The sequence below is a fragment of the Lissotriton helveticus genome, chromosome 9 (genome assembly GCF_964261635.1).
Source record: "Lissotriton helveticus chromosome 9, aLisHel1.1, whole genome shotgun sequence".
NCBI classification, from domain to species: domain Eukaryota; kingdom Metazoa; phylum Chordata; class Amphibia; order Caudata; family Salamandridae; genus Lissotriton; species Lissotriton helveticus.
This window is the reverse complement of record NC_136070.1, coordinates 334,828,092-334,840,884: the sequence shown is the minus strand read 5'-3', so window position 1 is coordinate 334,840,884 and position 12,793 is coordinate 334,828,092. Positions and strand designations below refer to the sequence as shown.

Below are 12,793 nucleotides of genomic sequence, written 5' to 3'. Positions count from 1 at the left end.
GTAACGGATTCTGTCTCTCCATGTAAAATGGTTTACCTTCTGGGGGTGAGACATGAACAAAATGCGGGTTCAGAAACGTTCTATATTTGTGACGCTGTTCTAGAATGACACTAATTAAGTCGGTACCTAAACCTTTCCATCTATACTGGAGTAACTCGTTCAGGACATCATGTAACGGGCCTGGATCAGAGTGCTGACCCTCATACAATGTAATGAGGTGCTGAATCATATACATACCCGCCAGTCGTTGCTCGGCTGGGGGCATTTTTAGAAACATTTGTGCCACTATTTCGTCTGGAAAAGTGGTAGAATCAGTAATCCATCGGACTGCTGATCGGACTAGTTCTTGTTCATGCATGGTACTCAACTCACTGTAACCGATTCGTGATTTCAGAATGTGATCGGTAGCTTGAAACACTTGTTCTAGAGAACCTTGTTCTGGTGCTGGATGATGGAAAGTTGACTTGTGTTCTAGGCGTAAATGGCGATCTGGAAATCTAGATTTTCCTACATACGCTATTCTGTCAGGATTCTCGTCGTCTAACTCTTCAGGATCAGAGTTACTTTCTTTCTCGCTTACTTGTGGTGCTTTACGCTGTTCGTGTAACTTTATTATTTCTTTACGGATTTTCTTGTACATACTCTCCATAGCACCGACGGTCTTGTGCTTACCCTCGGCTATATTATCACTCCACCTTGTCAGGGTTTTCATTTCAGCCGGATCTTTAGACGGGTAATCTTGTTCTCTTATTAGACAATTGATCAGAAACTTTAATATCATGAGCTGGGTCTCAGCTTTCCTTTGAGACATGGCCTCGCCAATGCTTTCTGGATCATCCCCTGTACGGATGAAACGATATATTCTGTCTAGATCTTCTTTCATATTCGGTAAGGTGACTAGATACTCGGCCACCTTTCTTACGCAGAATGAATATAAAACCATATTATCCTCGCCTGGGACTGGATCATAGCCGCATTCGGCAAGGGATTTTCTTATTTCTGCTACAGTCTGATGCCTGGGCGTACGCTGTGATGCTTGTATATGTAATTCGGCTGTCGTTAAACGCTTGTGTGGCGGCGGGGTTTGAGGAGTACCTCCCCCTGCGGCCCCTAAACTAGAGTCGTCTACTGAGGCTCTTCGTCCTGGCAGAGTGGGAAATGGAAATGTAGGCTGGACTTGTATGGCGGGCTGGACCGGGGGTACCGTAACAGGTACTCCGGTGTCTGGAGGAGCGGGAAGTGCCTGATTTACAGGGACTGGCGGAGCGCGAACAGGATTTGCATATTCTGGGACTGTGTCGTCCAAATAGGACGAAATAAAAATATCAGCTGCGGTCTGTTTGTGACGTAGCTTGGTCGGAACTAATGGTGGCGGGAAATTACTGGATGCCTCTGGGGTCGCTTTTGGCAAGCCCTCGGCAAGGAGAGGATACATACCCCTAATAAGGGCATGCCTCTGTCTGTCTGACTGTTAGGCTTTGACTTGTTCACCTATCTCGATTAGTTCTTTTTCTTGTGCTCGTTCTAAGGATTCTCTACTTAATTCTGACTTTCTGATTTCCTTTTCAGTTCTTTTATGAGCTTCTTTGCGCCATAACTCGATGGCATCTTTCTGTGACTGTCTGGCTCTCTTTTTCCATAATGCCTCTTCTACTCGCATGATGCACTCGGCATCCCATGTACCCGATACGGGCCATCTATACTTTTCTTCTAACTGTTTGGTATAATCTACCCATAAATCTAGATATAATATGGCACTTATGCCATGCTTCTGATACATAAAATGACCTGGACTGTCCCTAGGCGGAACCGGAACTGCTGCTTCCAGCAGACCCTTTCTGGTTTTTAACTGACGTAATTTCGAAAACAAGGGCATGACTGGACTGTAATCTAGACACAATACAATACACAATGAACACGATACTTATTCCCCATTCATACCACGACATTAAAATACATGAAGAACATTTAAAAATAACAGTTCGAACAGAATACTACCTGGAATACGGAACACAGAATACATGAATTTTCTCGAGAACAGAACTGACTAGAACAGGAACTAGATGCACTGCTGAAACAGTACGAAACTTACCGGTCTCATAAAGAGACACGTCAGGACCCGCATCCACCGAAGTGGACACTTCGTTTGTGGGTCTGTGTACCACCAACCCACGGACCAGAGTCAATTAAATTGACCCTGTCTAGATACTACCCCAGTAATGGTACTCACCGGGCAGCAAGAACGGAAGGCCTCAGACTGGACTGGACCGCTTCGACGACGGACGACGAACTTCGGACTTCTGTTACGGGTGGGCCTCCGGATACCTCGGACCTTGGACTCTCGGCTTGGGCTCTGGTCGGGACTCGCCGCGTTCCTCCACCGTCTCGTTTGGATGCTGGACCGCCTCCTCCGTCTCCTCCGTGGGCCTGAGGGATACTTGAAGCAGAAATATCTGCCGGTGCGCAGAAGAGTTCCGTCACGACTGCAGAGGGTCAGGGGGTCGGCGTGGCTTCACCGACGCGTGGGGAAAGGGCAAGTCCCTATTCGGGCGCCATTATGTGGTAAATAAATAAATAATACCCTATTTTTGAATGAATAAATGAATAACAGATAGCTCAATAAATAAGAGTCAAGATTCGAGGTAGTAGGAGTTTCGCAGGTTTATTACAGCATAAAGGACAGGAACAGGACAACCTGCATAGGAATAGGATGGCAGGGCCCAGCAGCGCTGCCGGGGTCAGGATCGGGACAAGGGAATAACTTTTTAATAACAGTGCATGGGCATATATACATAACGCAAACACATAGCATTACATTGCAATAGGCGTAGCAGTGGGTGGAGCAAAAGGCGTGGCGCGTAGCAGTCGCGAAAGATAAGGGTGAAAAGAGGTGTAACAGGGCGTATACATAGACATGTGATGCAAACGTAACAGAATATGTCATGAATGGGGCGGAAACCATGGAGGGGGCTACCTAAGGAGCCGGGACCTCTAACCTGATGGTGCGCGCAAACTAGCAATGACGTGGTACTAGGAGAAGCTGGGGGCTATGAACTCTGTGCTAGGAGCAGAGACTGAAGTCTGGAGAGTCAGGGCGACATGTACCTAAACAGTATCTAGTATCTGATGTTTAGAGAACATGTTGATATAAACTAGAAGTCAGGAGGGGAAAGGCTAACTTGATTCTAAGACTGGACCATGCATTATTCTACATGTAGTGCGTGGTGAAGAATATTAAATGACCATTAAATGCAGTATTTCTCTAACGTGGAGACGTGAAGGCTAGACAATGACGGAAACTATCGATGCGATTCAGTAGCTTTAGGAATGCAGAGAAGGAGGACTGAACTGATAACTGGAATCATAACATATTCTTGGCAGACTCAGAGGCAGAGCCAGGGTGAGCCGGGCACTGCGAGGCAGGAAGTAAGTGAAGGGTCGAGGATACAGGTGGGGGCTGTATCGCTCCTCAGCGAGGTTTCAGGAGACAGGAGCTGAATCTTGTGTCCAGGCCCTTTTGAGGCCTAGAAACGGGGACTTTTCAATAGAATAACGTGCACACTGAGAAACGTGGCAACGTAGCTTTACATAGGCCTGATATTCGTAGTATTCACGAGAACTGGAAACTGGCATACTAGAGGTGGACACAACTATAATTGCGTCATTAATCGAACATAGGGAATGCATATGCATATTTAATCATGCACACATAACATATGATGGATGACACGTAGGGACACAGAACATGGCAAAATTTACTTTTCCACACTGTCCACCACGCCTCTGTCCCGCAGAGGGGATTTAAGTGTATTATCCGATAACTGGGCTAAGGGGCATTCAGGCTCGAAAGACCGGCTCGATGATGGAGTCCCTCCCACGACCACCTCACGCATTCCACAGGGTCGATTTTGTCCTGTGGTGCCTTATACTTGCAAACACGGCAGCCTTCAGCGGAAACAGCGCAGCCCTATCCATTTCCACAGCCACGTGGGGCTGAAATGGGGTAGGGACAGCCAATGAAGCAGGTAACTCACAAGTGCACTGAAGGCGTTTGCCTGCAAGTCCGAAGCTCCCATCCCGCCCTTCGCCTGCGGATGAGTCAGGATCTCGTATCTGATGCAGGGCTGACATCCCGCCCAGGCCAGAGTCACCAAGTTAGACCGTAGTCTTCTAAAGAACCTTGACGTGAGGGGGATCGGGATGTTTATAAAAAGATCTAAGAATCTAGGTAGGACCACCATCTTCGCTATTGCAATAAGGCCCGCAAGGGACAGTGGCAGCCTGTTCCATACTTGTATGCACGATTCAAGCTATTCAACGGCGCGACCAAAGTTCGCTATCCAGATCTCATCCACATACTGGCTCAGCCAGATCCCTAAGTATTTGATAGGTTCAGTGACCCACCTATTGGGTTAGTCCGTGGGGCAGTGCACAGTCGACTCAGTGAGTGGGAAAAGTATTGACTTGTTCCAGTTAATTTGTACATCAGAGTGCCCTCCGAAATGTATGACCTCCGCGTAATGGGGGGACATGTTGGTGTTGGGGGTCCCGGATATATAATTTTATGTCATCTGTATATAGCGACACCACCAACCCCTGTGTAGTAAACCCTATCCCGCGCTCCGCATAGTGTTGTCGCAGTCTGCCAGCCAATGGTTCCATGGCAACAGCAAAAAGGAGGGGGAGAGGGGACAGCCCTGCCTGGTGTCCCTAGTGACAGCAGGATTCTCAGATACTTGCCCATTGAGGCTCACCTGAGCCACCGGGAGAGAGTAGAGGAGTCGGATCTTCTGTATAAAGCCAGGGCTGAGTACTATTCTGGCCAAGAGAGTGAAGTGGAACTGCCATTCCAGCGTATCGAACGCCTTCGTGGAGTCAAGGAGCGCCCCCCACTGCCGTCATATCAGGAAGGGATTTCAGATATATTTGACCTGGTACCAGTGTCCCTGGGATTCACAACAGACAACAACTCCAACAACAAGAACATCCGCATACCATCTAAAGACTTCAGAAAACCTGTTAAAGCCCTGGTACTCTCCCACTTAGACAATATAATTTTGGTAAAGACACCCAAATACACAATCTTACCCTTGGATCCATCCTAGGCGTTTCAGCAGGTTTGGTAGTTGGCAGAAGGTTATAGGATCGCATAACTCGGATCCTAAAGGAACTCCTCTTGCTACCACTAAAAACATGTATCAATTTAAAGGTCACCTGGGTAAGACACAAGGTGATGCACTAAGGGCCTCTGTAAGAAAAATTTTACACCTATAGCTCAGGGAAAGTGACCAGCAAGCCTTTGTTTACTTAGTCCCAGACAATGGAACCAGACTGCTGAACCATTGGGAACAATGGCAAACCTGCTTACTTTCTGAACAAATCAATGAGCTTTTTGGGCTTTTTACCATGGTGTTTACCGCTACAACAAAGGTCCTAGCTACATCGATTCCCTAGTGCAGGTAAAGTTATAAGGATGTTCAATTGTAACTAAGAAGAGATTACTTACTTGCACTTCGATTTCTGCCTTGTACCAATCTTCAATGACGATATAAACGTTAGAATAATTACCCGATATTTGCATCGTACCCAGAATACGTCATACCAACATATTTGTCCATAAATTCACAGATAGGGTGCAAATGACCTTGCCCTTATTATGAACAGCACCCTTTAGAAGCCTACTGAAGGCAATATTTTGGGGAATTTAGAGTGCCCAACTCCAAAAATCCCAGACTCTGGACAATAACCTGTGATGGTGTTTCTGGTTGGAATTGAATTCCCTAAACATTTCCTCTTTTGCACCACCATGAAAAGGACTGCTTCGGTTAATGCTGTAAATGGAGAGGATCACCCTTAATGTAGTGCCTCTGTAGACACTGATCTCGATCATATGCAATTTTACATTCAGGATAGTGGGCATACACAAAGCTGTGGAACTGAGATGGGAGGAGATGTGCTGAGCTGTTAGTTTGGTGTTGTTCAACAGATGTGACACTTGTCTGGACACTTTCTCATCTCAAGAACACACCTTTCCTTCTACAGCGCCTATTCTCAGCCCTAGATAGGAAGACTTTGACACAGTGCTGACAGTGGCTTTCTACAGATGGAGCTGAAGGCCTACAATGAGGAGCACAACTATTGTCCTTCTGAAGTTTTGATTTAGCCTCAATCGACTGGGCTTTGAGCACCCAGTTGTCCAGATAAGTCGATGCAAATATCCCATAACACTGTAGATGAGTCGTCTCTACGTGGGATGGGTTCAAATCCGAATGTCAGAACCTTGTATTTGAATTGTGAATTTCCAACTACAAAATCTCAGCTTTCTGTGGTGTTTTGCTATCGATAAAGTAAGTCTTTGTAAATCTTTTGCACACACCCAGTCTCCCAGCAAAACATTTCTGTCTGGATCAATTTGTTGGCGAAGTGCAAATATAGAACTTGTCTGAATTCTGATACTGCATCTTTCTTTTCTTTTAAATTAAGAAGTATCTGGAGTAAACTCCCTTTCATTTTGTCACAATAGAACAGGCTCGACTGCACGTCTGTGCAGGAGTACAGACATGTCTTTCTTCAAAATGGACATCTGGTGCTTTGATGGTGGTTTTGCAAGCGGTGGTTTTGTGCTGAAATGTAGTGGGTATCCATGAATCCTTGACACAAAATCAATATTCAGCATCAACTTGTTCACCAGTGTTATCTTCCACTCTTCCAGATGATTTGATGTTGGTCCAGCCATTGGAGTTGACAACTGAGAGGTATTTACTTGCTACTGCCAGTTTCCAGAATGCCACTCAACATTTTAGAAGGCCTTAATAGCGGTGATTTGACCTTTGATGACTTCCTTTGGTAGTGGTAGCTCTGGCCTGGCTGCTGGGGTTGTTGCTGCTGATAAGGCCAGCAAGGAAACCGAACCCCCTTGGTAAATAACAATGCTCTATAAATTTGCACTGCATCCTGTAGAACCTCCTTTTCTCCTCGAGCCTTAACACCTTCAGGAGCTCTACCTCATTTTTTTTCTTTTTCACCTTCTCTTCCTCAGTGTGCTGGCCAAATAAGTCATGTGATGAGACGGATATATGTTTAAGATCTTTAACTAAGAGCAATGATTGTCTCCAATGGGAAACTCCATAGCAACAATTAGTTGCTTGAAACTCAGCAGAGTCCCCTGCGGTACTGATAGCTTAGTTGGAGACCAAGAGGCTTCCTTTACTATTTCCTTAGAGCAGTGGTCTTTAAACTTTTTAATGCTGAGCCCCATTGTATAAAAATTACTGCCCCCTCGCCCCGAATTTTTCCCGATGATTCTATTAAATTTGCAAAGGTTAAATATGTCTAGACATATTTAAACATTACAGATATGTTAAACATTTAAAAAATGCAATCAAATACATGATTGTCAAAGATAATCTTCTGGCTAGCTAGGCCTTACTAATATGTAGAAGTATCTACAGTGTGATTATGCAACATGGGGCGGGGAGGATTGAAGAATATTTAGAGTCCATTCTCTTGTGACACATACTCCCAATCAGATATAAATGCCAAATATGTTAATAATGGTCCATTACAGAGTGGCTTACTGCTGATCATTTGTTTTCAGCTTACAACAAAGCACTGCTATCAGCGTAATGTTTCTTGACAGAGGGACCCGTCTGCGCCGGCGCAGGAGACCATCGACGGCGGCCTCGACACACACGGAGTCGGATGTGGGCCCTACCCCTGCACATCAGCAGACTGAACAGGAGGCTCTCCGCATGGTTGCGGAGATCAGTGGATCGCTTTCGGGTGACCTAGCCCCGGGCACTAGCCCCGAACGTCAGCTGAGCGACGATGAATACCTTTACGGACTGCCGGACTCCCAAGTGTCGGGAGACCTTCCTGACGTCACACCACAAACCGCTGATTTGCTTCACTGACAATGTTTTACAGCTGGTCGACCAGCACATGGAAGGTGACATCGTCTCTCCAGTGATCATCCCACACGGTGCTAGACTTACTGCTGTACCACTGGGGATGGTGCCCTGCTGCGGCGACAGGATCTGGGTCTACCTCCTGTGCACCTGTGTGAAGCAACATGCCCTACTGATATCCCTTGATTGCTCCGCATGGTGACGTATTCTGGGTTTGTATGGTGAGGGGGACGTGCCTCCCCGGAGGTAAGTGCCTCCATGCGCCCCGCCAACTCCCTCTGTTATTTCCCTGGTGTTTGGCCCACTTGGACTTCCTCCATTATGTACTGGTGACTTTTGCTGATTGTGGGCATTGAAACAATGACTGCCTGTGTTGGGGAGTATATACCCTCACCCTGTTTCCATGAATCCTTGTTACGCTTAACACTACAAACTCAGTACACTCCCCCCCTGAAGATACAAACTGTTAGTGCTCACTAGAGCCTTTGGACGGCAACATGTTTGGCTGTTGTCCTTTTGGAATTCTGTTTATGGTTTTCATGTTTCTGAGGCTGGTACTTTTCCCCTTCCCCTATGCTGTGTGCTGGCGGGGTGGCGGGACTGTGTGGGTGTTGTGGTGGCCATGGTGTGACAAACTGATCCTTTGGACTGTTGGGCGGGGGGGGGGGGGGGGCAAAGCGATACAATGTCTCCTATTAAATTTTGCACCTGGAACGTGCGCGGCATGCACACACCCTCGCGGCGTTATCAGGTATATTCATATCTCAAACGACACCAAGTCCAAATAGCACTACTGCAAGAGACACACTTGACAGAACGCGAGTCCCGCACATTGCGACGCAGGTGGAGGGGGCAACTGCATGCCACAGATTTTTCAGCCTATGCGCGTGGAACATTGGTATGGATTCGTCCAGGGGTCCCCTTTGCTCTCACTCACAGCACACTAGACCCTGAGGGCCGATATGTGATATTGCAGGGTAGACTGGACGCTCAGCAGGTAGTCATAGCTTCTATATATGCCACTAACACTGAGCAAGGACGGTTTCTTATGCAGCTATCGACGGCACTAGCGACATACCCGGGCGTCCCACTCTTACTTGGGGGCGACTATAACTGCGTGCTAGATGTCCACCTAGACCGCTCATTCCCCCCTCTGGCGAGTGCACCGGTAACCAGTGCTTCGCGAACATTTGCTGACTGGGCGATACAGTGGGATCTACACGATGCCTGGCGTACTCGCAATCCCAACATACGTATGTACTCCTTTTATTCCGGTGCACACACATTGCACGTCAGACTGGACAGATACATGCTGTCTAGAGACCTGTTGCCTCATGTAACGGACACCTGCTATTTAGGCCGCACTCACTCGGATCACAATCCCCACATGCTTGACTTTGCCTGGGAACGCCCACACCCACCGATCCCCACGTGGAGACTCCAGCCGGATGTCTTACTGGACGCCCAATTCCGGGAAACACTTTTGTCTCATATTCTTCAGTAATTTGAAGATAATACTGACACAGCATCCTCCTCGCAAACTGAGTGGGATGCGTTCAAGGTGGTCACGCGGGGTTGTTGTCTGGGCACACAGGCAGGGCTGAGGCGTCAGGTGGACAGGGATCTGACAAGGGTGGAGTCTACCCTGCTGGATTGTTTACAGGAAGCAGCGCAAGGCGATGACACACGACTTATAGCCACACGCGCGCACAACATGCCCAGCTCCTGGATAGACTCAAGAATCTGAATTATGCCGCGCACTCGGCGCGCACACACCGCGCTAGCGACAAGCCAGGCAAGCTTTTGGCTTGGCTGATTAGACAAGATACCCAAACACTACGAATAATGTCGATCCGCACTGCACAAGAGACGGTGGTGTACACGCAGAGGGCCATACACAAGGCTTTTACTGGTCATTACACGGAGCTGTACCGCTCCCGACGATATCACAGCGTACTTGTCGGACCTGTCGCTGCCAACGGCTACTGCTTCACAGCGTGATGAACTGGGCGCGCCTCTCTCGGCGGAGGAACTCCGGACTGTTATTTTCTCCCTTTCAAACGGTAAAACCCCAGGCCCAGACGGCTTACCTGCGGAGTTTTACAAGGCCTACTCAACGATCCTCATCCCCGAACACCTACGAATGTATCGAGCGGCGGTGGCTGATGCCATTCTCCCACCCACCCTTAACGAGGCGAATGTGATCTCGCTCTTGAAGCCTGGCAGGGACGGGCTCAGTATGGGATCTTATAGACCCCTAGCCCTCCTTAACACGGATTATAAGATCCTGGCTTCTGCATTGGCACAGAGACTAGAGCCTCTGGTCCCCACGGACCAAAACGGCTTTGTGCCCACCCGCAACACATCTTATAACATCAGGCGACTGTTCCGTGTACAGAGCCTGGCTGTGTCCCGCTGGCCGCGGTCAGGATGTGTTATATTGGACCTTGAGAAGGCGTTCGATTCAGTGAAATGGCCCTTCCTTGTGCGGGTTCTGGAAAAATTTGACCTAGGTGCTGACTACATCCGTGTAGTGGAACTTCTCTACTCTTGCCCACTGGCTCGGGTACGCACTAGCAGGCTCTTTTCGGACCCTATCCGAGTGCGTAGAGGCACCAGGCAGGGATGTCCCCTCTCCCCTCTGATCTTTGCGCTGATGATGGAACCCTTGGCTGCCCAGCTGCGTACTTCTGGCGTGGATTGGGGCATCCCCCTGGCAGACGGGCTACACTCAGTGTTATTGTACGCTGACGAACTGCTGATCTATGTCAGGGACCTGACCTGTTTTCCACGCGCGCTCACTGCCATATTTAACACCTTTGGCGATGTATCGGGGCTGCGGGTCAACTGGGCGAAGTCGGGGGGTGTATTCTTTCGCTGCGGACACCCCGGAGTGTGACATTACGGTGGCGGGGGAACGACTTCTCTGGTATCCAACCGTCTTCCGGTACCTGGGAATTCTGATTTACCGCGATCCCGCTGATCTGTTGGCTGGCAATATCATGCGAACGATCTCATCGCTTACAGCCCAAGTGACCTTTTGGACCTCCCTACCGTTGAGCGTCCCCGGTCGCATTACACTGGCAAAGATGATTTCCCTGCCCCGGCTACTGTACTTTTATGCAAACTTACCCGTGTATGTCCCTACTCGTATTTTCCGAGAACTGGAAGTTCTGATCAGACGTCTGATCTGGAACAAGGGGCGCCCCAGAGTGGCGTTTAAAACCATGTACGCTGCAACGGAGAGTGGTGGGTTGTCGGTTCCAAACCACGAGCTCTATTACTTGGCGGCGCAGCTGCAATGGGTCACTTATTGGCTGTGTGGGAAAAATCTGGGGAATACTGCCTCGAGTGATGAGATGACGACCACCCCGCAAATATACGCATTGTTTCACCCCTTGTCTAGATCCCGCTGCCCTGACCGACTGCTCCTTGCGGTGGCCAGAAAATGCTATGTGAGATCCCTAAAACTCACGAGCGCCACCAAACCATATGCACCCAACCTGCCTCTACTGGGTACACCTTGGAATGGGGGAGTTCTCACGGGACCTGTGTTGAGCAGCTGGACGGCAGTTGAACTAGAGAGCTTGGGTGACTTGTTTGAAGATGGCGCCCTGCTTCCTTTCGCGACTTTGGCGGGCGACGCGGGCCTACCGGCTGGACAATTCTTGACGCACGCGACACTCCTACATATATTGACACAAGCTTGGGGGCCACTGGAGGAAGAGCCCCCAACACATCTGTTAGTTCAATATCTGCATGTAATGGGGAACGGCTCACATGTGGTGCATTGGCTTGCTCAGGTGCTACACACCCACACGCAGTTCTCGTCACAGCGGCTGCGCGACAAGTGGACAGCTGATAGGGGCCGGGACTGGACTGACAGGGAATGGTCGCGGATACTGGCTGGGATGTTCCTCGCAATGCCCGCTTTAAGATAATACAATACTACATAGTGCACCGCGCCTATCTATCGCCTGACAAAATAAATAGATACTTTGGACTGACTACGTCGGCGTGCCCCAGGTGCAGACTTGAGAACGCACCGTTCTTGCATGCACTCTGGACATGCCCCTCCCTGCATACCTACTGGCGGGCGGTGGTAGATACCCTATTGCAGGCAACGGGGGGAAGCCTACCTTATACATGGGAAACATGTTTATTGGGTTTGTTCAGACGGACGAAGCAGACAAAGGTCCGGGAACGATTCTGGGACCTGGGGCTGATAACGGCGAAACGCCTCATTACCAGGCGCTGGAAAAATGACCCCCCCCCCCTAGCATTACACTGGCTCACGTCCTTTGACAACTGGGCGCGGGCGGAAAGCACTACGCTGCACAGAGAGGAGACAGCGGGGCACCGCAAGTATCCCATAGCGCTGGACTGGGATGCCATTCTGGCGGCCTTCCATCAAGCGTGCCTGCGGAGAGGCATTGTTTAAGCACTGCTGTTTACCCCTGCGTGGCTCTGATTAATAATTTCTTCCCCTTCCCCCCCCCCTTTTCCCTTTCCCGTCTGGACCCGCCTCTCCTTCTCCCCCCCCCCTCTCACTCCCCCCCTGCTGGGCACTTGGCGGAACTTGCGTCTCGCACCCCCCTGCTACTATTGCGTGGCGCAGGCCGGCCTCCGCTCACCTGACCCACGCGCCCCGCGCAGACACATGCACTCACAGTTATACACCACCCAGTCTCTAGTTCTAGAATCTATTTGTTCAGATTGTTCTTTATATTTGACTGTTTAGCAATAAAGCTTTGAATGTATATTGTATTATGAATGTGCCAAACCTACTTCGGACCTTTATCAAAGCGCACCCTCTGCTCCGGATTGAACACGAATCTGAGGAAATGCCGGGAAGCAACACTAGCCTTACCACCACTCATGTAACT

The 12,793-nt window shown here is 49.1% G+C and overlaps 1 protein-coding gene across 2 annotated transcripts in view; it reads right to left on the bottom strand.

The window, feature by feature from the left end:
• RPS6KA5 (ribosomal protein S6 kinase A5) overlaps positions 1-12,793 on the bottom strand; it is a 628,800-nt gene that overhangs the window by 355,183 nt on the left and 260,824 nt on the right. The gene's annotated exons all lie outside the window — the stretch shown is intronic.